Below are 7,729 nucleotides of genomic sequence, written 5' to 3'. Positions count from 1 at the left end.
CAGGAAGGAAGGAAAGAGTGGGCAGGAGAAACTGGGAAGGAAGCTGCTTATCTTTCCTTGCAAAGAACAAGCTGCACATGAATTCTTGGAACCTGGCTCTGGACCCACAGCGGGGCCCCGGGCAAGGCAGCTGACTCTCCAGGCCTCAGTGTCCTAACCTGTGAAATGGGGTCCGGGGCTGCAGGGGTGATGAGTGACACTCAGGCTCGCTCGGAGGCACAGCCACGGCAGGAAGGCCGTGTTAGTTCTTAGGCCACCAGCACTCAGAATCCAGTTCTGGGCAACTCAGGCCGAAAGGAGACGGACAGGAAGGAGGTGAGGCGTCTCCCAGGTCAGAAAGGAGCGAGACCAGCGAGCCTGCAGCGCTGACCTTGGGGGGCCTCCAAGAGGCACAGCGGGCTCAGTGCCCCCCAAAATGTTTTTATTTCTTCTCAAATCGGAAGGGAAAAAAATGAACTTTTAGGTTGAAGAAAATGTTTCCACGTATAATATGCATATACTCGTCTTTATGCCAACATGTTTGGAAAATGTCATTTTTAATATTCTTTTATGGATGAGGAAGGGGCCCTGCCGCCAAGTGTGGCCCTCAGGGCTCCTCTGTGGGCCAAGCAGAGCCAGATTTCCAGGAAGGAAATTCTGATTGGTCAGCTTGAGTCAGGGGCCCACACCGGGACCAGCAACTGAGGGCAGTGGGCAGGGTGACCAGGCCCAGACTTGGCCACTGGGCACCCCATGGAAGGGGCTTTCCTGGAGAAGGGCAGTGGCTGGGAGCCCCACGGTGTGGGTCTACGCTGATCATTGGGTCCCCTCTAGGGTCTGCTGTTAGATTCTCCCGTTTCAGGGCTGGGCACCGTCCTTTGTTCGGCCTCCGTGCACTCAGAGACGGACACGCACCAGGGATGCTGAGTGCAGGGGACCTGGGGCCGCAGGCCGGGCTGCAGGTGTCACCACCAGCTTTGGACCTGCTGCCCTCAGAGCATCCCAGCAGAGACCACTGTGGCCGTGACCACTTCCAAGGTCAGCATTGCCAGTCCTGACCTTGGCCAGGGGAAGCCTCAGGGACACTCCTGAGCACCTGTAGTTTGCGGGAGGGGCCACCAGGGTGGGCGTCCACCAGGCTCCCCTGATCGCTGGGGTGGAGAGGGACTCTGGGCCCTCTGGGAATTTGGGATGCGGTGCAGTGTGGGCCATCCTGGCTGGCCATGGTGGACTTCTCTGGTCCCCTCCGGTCCCAGTGATAAAACAGACTTGGATTTAAAGCCGATCTGGCCTTAGACCAACAGTGGGACTCGGAGAGCTCTTTCCTCTCTGAGCCTTGTTTTCCTCTTTTGTAAAGAAACTCAACTGCAGGGAGCAGACCTCGTAGCATAGCAGGGGCAGCAGGGACAGGAGAAGGGTCAGGAGAACTCCAGAGACAGGACAGATTCTCCGCTAACATTTTCCACCCCTCACTCTGTGCTCTTGCTGGGTCCTTTAGGGCAACTTGGGAATTTTAAATGGAAATGTTAGCCCAGGCCCCCAGCCAGCTGGTCTGCACTGTCCAGAGGCCCCGACAGGCAGCAGGGGGCAGGGAACGCCCAGGAGGAAAGTTCTGGTAGGCCTCCCCTCTCAGCCTTCGGCCAGGCCCTCCAGCTGGACCAGCCCTTCCCTGCCATCCTTTTGTTCAGCCCCTCCCCCCAGCCTCTGAGCATGCAGTCCTCCTGGGGCTTTGCAGTTTCCAGGCGTCCTATGCCCTCTGCCGGGGTACCCTTGTCCTCGTGGTCAGCCTGGCTCTTCCAGGGCAGACACAGGATGAGAAGCCTTCCCTCCCTACCCAAGGGAGCCCCTTGCCCCTCTGTACCTGGGGATGCACCCAGGCCTCATCCCGTGCACTGACCACTTGCCAGGTGCCAGGATTATGTCACCTCCATCCTCCGAGCACCCTGAGGCAGTGCCCTGATTCTTGTCCCCGTTTTATAGATGAAGAGACTGAGGCTCTGGTAATCGAGGCGCTCATAGGTCTGTCTACGTTGCCTCTACACGTGCATCATCTTTATCACAGCAGCTCATAAGAGCAGCTTCCCCGCTGGTCTCTTAAAGGCTCTGGGGCTGGGACGGGGCTGGTTCACCTCAGCCGTCTGGGGAGTGTCAGGTATGCAGCGAAGGGCTGACAGGGCCTCTGCCAGGCCTCCCCTCACAGGCTGCCCCCCTCGGCACTGAACTGGAGTGGGCTGCACGGGGAGTGTCATTTCCCTGCCCGGCGTGGAGCACCCAACTCTGGTCCTCACAGGCCTGCACGTGGGTGTCAGCAGGGCCCGAGGGCCCCACCCGGGCCAGCGGCCTCCCTGTGCTCCCTCCTGCCCCAGGGCCCAAGCGCTGCCATTGGCTGCACACCTAAAGCATCCCACCAAGCTGGGCCTGGGCAGTGCGGGGAAGGGGAGACAGCTCCCCAGATGTCTGGAAAACCTCAGCTCCCTCTGCCCCGCGGCGCTGGAGATAACAGCCTGCTTGTCGGGGAGGATGCAGATCCCTGACCCTGCATGGGGCCCAGTGGACGGGGTGGCACCCTTGGCCTTTGTTTTCCCTGGATGCCTGGCCCAGGGAGCAAGCGGCCATGGCCCTCTCCGGGGCAAGGACGCAGCTCCCCTCCTCGGGCGGGTCCACGCGCCTAGACTTTCTTCTAAACGTTTCTGACTTGTTGTGGTTTACATTCAGCACTTTCATCCCTCTGGGACGTATCTGTGAAGTAAAGCTACTGAATAACCAACCAGCTTCCTGCAAACCCTGCCTACACAGGAGTCTGTCCCCCCGACCGCACAATCCCTGCACCACCTCTTTGTGGGTCAAGTTCTTTAAGATTTCAAGTCTGTTCCTAAAGCAACAGGGACTAGTAAACAACTCGAATCCACGGAGCCAGCCCAAGAGTGGACAGGGCCACAGCAAGGACGACGCAGGGCGACCGGCCGGGCGGCCGCTGCCCTGGTCCAGGGGGCAGGGCGGCAGCAGGGGTGCAAAGGAGCGGGCGGACGTGGAGGGGACTTGGAGGGTCTGCTCCCCACGAGGCCCCAGCTGGCCTTCCCCGTGAGCACCACCCCGCTTCTGGGCAGCAGGGTCTGGCTTCCCCGGCAGAGCCGAGAACAGGGCCGGGAGTCCCGCAGCAAGACGGAGGCGGGGCCGCTAGGCCCCTGGGGGGTCCGGCCTGAGTCCTTCTTAATTTCCTGGATTCCAGGAAGGCTCCCAGGGGGACAGTGGGCAAGCCCCTGACAGGGTGTGCCCATCCTGCCTTTCCAGGCAGCTCTTCCGGTGCCACGGCAGCCCCGCGCCCGGCCAGCCAGAGGCTCTGGGACTGTCTGGCCATCTGGAGCCGGGGCTGGCTGGCAGGAAGGCCCCGAAGCCCCACAGGGCGGTGGGGAGATGACGCCCAGCGACCAGGGTCACAGAGCAGAGTCCCACGGGGAGGCCCGTGGCTACTTGGGCAAAACAGGCAGTAGTGGGGACTGCCCTGGTGGTCCAGTGGTTAAGAATCCGCCTTCCAGTGCAGGGGACGCGGGTTCGATCCCTGGTCGGGAAACTAAGATCCCACATGCCCCGGGGCAACTGAGCCTGCGCGCCACAACCACTGAGCCCGTGCGCCACAACTAGAGAGCCCACACACTGCCACTACTGAGCCCGCATGCTCTGAAGCCCGTGCACCACAACTAGAGAGAAGCCCATGCGCTGCAACAAAAGATCCCACGTTCTGAAATTAAGACCCGACGCAGCCAAAAATAAATAGATAAATATAAAAAAAAAAAAAACAGGCAGTGGCTGTGGCATGGCTGTGTGCAGGCTCTGGCCTGCCCCTCAGTGTACCTGGCCCCTGTGGCCCTTCTGCGTCTGAGAACTTTTGACACACTGGCCTCCAAGTCCCTTCCAGTTGACAAGCTGGGAGTGTCCGAGGTCGTGCCCATCCGGGTGCTGACCATGCGGTCACCCCTGAGCAAACCCGCGCTGCCTGGCCCCCCGATACTGGCACTGCAGCAGGGGCAGGGGACGGGCCAGCCCGAGGGGAATTGCAGGGCAGGGGAAGGTGGGAGATTCTGAGGTTTCAGCCTCAGGTTTCTGGGGAGGAGTGGGGCAGGGCTCAGGGGGCAGAGATGCAGGAGGGCAGGAAGGCAGAGGGTCCCTTGAAGGAGACCAGGTCTGCCACCACCCTCCTCCCAAGCAGGCCTCTCTCAACCTGCCTCCCCCTCCAGCCAGCTGCTCTGGCAACGCCCCGAGCAGCAGAAACGCAGCGGGGGCTGCAGCGCACGTTGGGAGGCCCCGTGCCTCCCAGGGCCGCTCCCAGGAGAGGGCGGGGAGGCGGGTCTCAGTGGCAGTCGCGGGGAGGGGGAGGAGGCGTGGCTTCGGTGCCTGTCGGTGACTCCCGAAAGCCGGCTCAGGTCGGCGGGAGCCCTGAGTGGGCGCCCCAGCTTGGAGTCCGCCCGGGATGGGGAGCTCACTCCCACACCAGGCAGCGGCTGCTCCTCCCAGGGGCGACGAGAGGCGGGCGCTGCTGCCTGGGCCCCAACCCGGGCTGGAAGGGTGAGGAGTTGTTGATCCCAGCGGCTTCTCGCTCGGGGGGCCCGAGAGCCAACAGGGGCCTGGCTGCGGGGGGTCTGCTCTGAGCGGGCGCTGCTCCCGGCCACTCTGCCAGCCTCAGGACTGCCCGTGGGGGTGAGGCCACCGCGCAGCCGCAGGGCCAGGCCACGTTGAGAGCAAATGTTCTAGAACCTACTTCACGGCCCCCAAAAGGCAGGTCCCACGGTGGCTTTCCACGGAGGCCGAGAGGCCGAGAGGCCAGTGCGGTTAACGGACCCCTCTTTATTCTAGCTTTATCAGCTAATGGCAGCTAAGAGTGATTTTACACAAAATAGTGTGTCAGAGGTAATTGCTCCTGGGCACAGCTCCCAAATTCCAACCTGAAATCAAAGGCCAAATGTGCCCGTTAATGATTAAACCTCTAGAATGGGCACTGAGGCGCTGAGCAACAGGGAGAGGCTGCTGGCAGCGGCCCAGCGGCTGGCACTGCCGTGCGGGGGAGGGGCAACGCTTCTCCTCCGAGGGAAAGCTAAATATTGTCTAATCCGGCACCCGGGAAGGCAAACAGGCCTCCCATTGTCTGTCAGGAAGCAGGTCACGGTCACGGCCCAGGTTGCACCCACCTGAGGTCAGGATGAAGGCCCAGGGAGGCTGGAGCATCCTGGTACCAGGTGGGCGGCAAGGGGGCGTGGGGGGGAGGGAGCCCTTGCCTCTACTGCCTTCCTCTGCCCCGAAGGACATTCTCGAGATAGGTCTTGCATCGCGCAAAGGGCTTAAACAACGTAAAACGAATGGGTCTACGTGAGCACCAGCATAAGAAAACCCATACTTGGAGACAGAAAGCAAATGTGGATGTTCTCCCAGGTGGCCAAGAGTTTTGGATTTACACTCCGGGCTCTGCTCCCAGCTCTGCCACGTTCTAGCAGTCATGTGATGCCTCTAAGCCTCAGTTTCCTCCTCTGTAAAATGGGGACACGGTGCCTGACCTCAAGTCATCCTGAGGCTTAACGAGATGATGCATGTAGAACACACAGCACCGTCACCTTGGCACAGGGTGAGTATTCAATACACAGCAATTATTTTTTAAATCACAATTATGATCACAACAGGATTCTGATCCTTTGCAAGATCCTCTCCCAACCTCAGCCTCCCATCTGTCAGTGTGTGTTCGCAGATTGATGTTGGACCAGCGTTCAGGTTCACTGTTTGGGGCTGACTGAGGAGGGATGGAGGAATGCGGGGGGAGACCAGTGACCTTGCCTCCCCAAGGCCGGGTCAGAAGTGAATGTGAACGAATAGATATATATATATTTTTTTTTTTTTTACTTATTTTATTGAAGTATAGTTGATTTACAATGTCATGTTAGTTTCTGCTCAAAGTGATTCAGTTATACATATATATACATTCTTTTTCATATTCTTTTCCATTATGGTTTATCACACCATATTGAATATAGTTCCCTGTGCTATACAGTAGGACCTTGTTGTTTATCCATTCTGTATGTAATAGTTTGCATCTGCTAATCCCAAACTCCCAGTCCGTCCCTCTCCCTTGGCAACCACAGGTCTGTTATCTATGTCTGTGTGTCTGTTTCTGTTTCATAAGTTCATTTGTGTCATATTTTAGATTCCACATATAAGTGGTATCATAGGGTATTTGTCTTTCTCTGTCTGACTTACTTCACTTAGCAGGATAATCTCTAGGTCCATCCATGTTGCTGCAAATGGCATTATTTCATTCTTTTTAATGGCTGAGTAATATTCCACTGTATATGTGTACTACATCTTCTTTACCCAATGAATAAATATTTTTACATATAACAGCTTTATTGATATATAAGTCACCTAGCATAAAACGCGCCCTTTTAAAGTGTGTGTTTCTGAGGGTTTTTGTACATTGGCAAGGTTGTGCAACCATCACTACTGTCTACTTGCATCATCGTCATCACCCCACAAAGAAATCCTATACTCATTAGCAGTCTATTTCTCCTGTTTCTCCCTCCCCACCAGCCCTAAGCATCCACAACTCTACTTTCTCTCTCTATGCATTTGCCTATTCTGGACATTCCACATAAATGGAATCATACAATATGTGTTTTTTTGTGTGTCTGGCTTCTTTCACTTAGCATAGTGTGTTCAGTGGTAAAGCCTGTCTCAGTACTTCATTCCTTTTTTTTTAAAATTTTATTTATTTATTTTTGGCTGCGTTGGGTCTTCATTGCTGTGCACGGGCTTTCTCTAGTTGCGGTGAGTGGGGGCTACTCTTCGTTGTGGTGCGCAGGCTTCTCATTGCAGTGGCTTCTCTTGTTGTGGAACACGGGCTCTAGGCACACGGGCTTCAGTAGTTGTGGCTCGTGGGCTCTAGAGCGCAGGCTCAGTAGTTGTGGCACATGGGCTTAGTTGCTCTGTGGCATATGGGATATTCCCGGACCGGGGCTCGAACCCATGTCCCCTGCACTGGCAGGCAGATTCTTAACCACTGCGCAACCAGGGAAGTCCCCGTTCCTTTATATAATTGAATAATATTCCATTGTAGGAACAGACTGCATATTGTTTAACCAACCATTCATCAGCTGCTGGATATTTTTTTTTTAAACATCTTTATTGAAGTATAATTGCTTCACAATGGTGTGTTAGTTTCTGCTCCACAACAAAGTGAATCAGCTACAGATATACACACGCTCCCATATCTCCTCCCTCCCGCATCTCCCTCCCTCCCACCCTCCCCATCCCACCCCCCCAGGTGGTCACAAAGCACAGTGCTGATCTCCCTGTGCCACGCGGCTGCTTCCCACCCAGCTGCTGGATATTTGAGCTGTTTTCCCCTTTTTGACTATTGTGAGTCATGCTGCTGTGAACATTTATGTACAGGTTTTTGTATGAACACGTTTTCTTTTTTTTCGGCTGTGCTGCGCAGCATGCGGGATTTTAGTTCCCCGACCAGGGATCAAACCCGTGTCCCCTGCAGTGGAAGCGAGGAGTCCTAACCACTGGACCGCCAGGGAAGTCCCGTGGACACGTTATCATTTCTCTTAGGTATATACCTAGCAGCGGAATTGCTAGGCTATATGGTAGAATGGATGTTATTTAAAGTTACCAAAAAAGCAGTAGAAGAATAAAAGTAACTATGTAAATATGAAAAATAGGAGGGTCATGTACAGCGGACCCTTGAACAACATGGGTTTGAACT

The sequence above is a fragment of the Balaenoptera acutorostrata genome, chromosome 3, assembly GCF_949987535.1.
Source record: "Balaenoptera acutorostrata chromosome 3, mBalAcu1.1, whole genome shotgun sequence".
NCBI lineage: Eukaryota > Metazoa > Chordata > Mammalia > Artiodactyla > Balaenopteridae > Balaenoptera > Balaenoptera acutorostrata.
Note: the sequence above shows the minus strand (reverse complement) of the source record.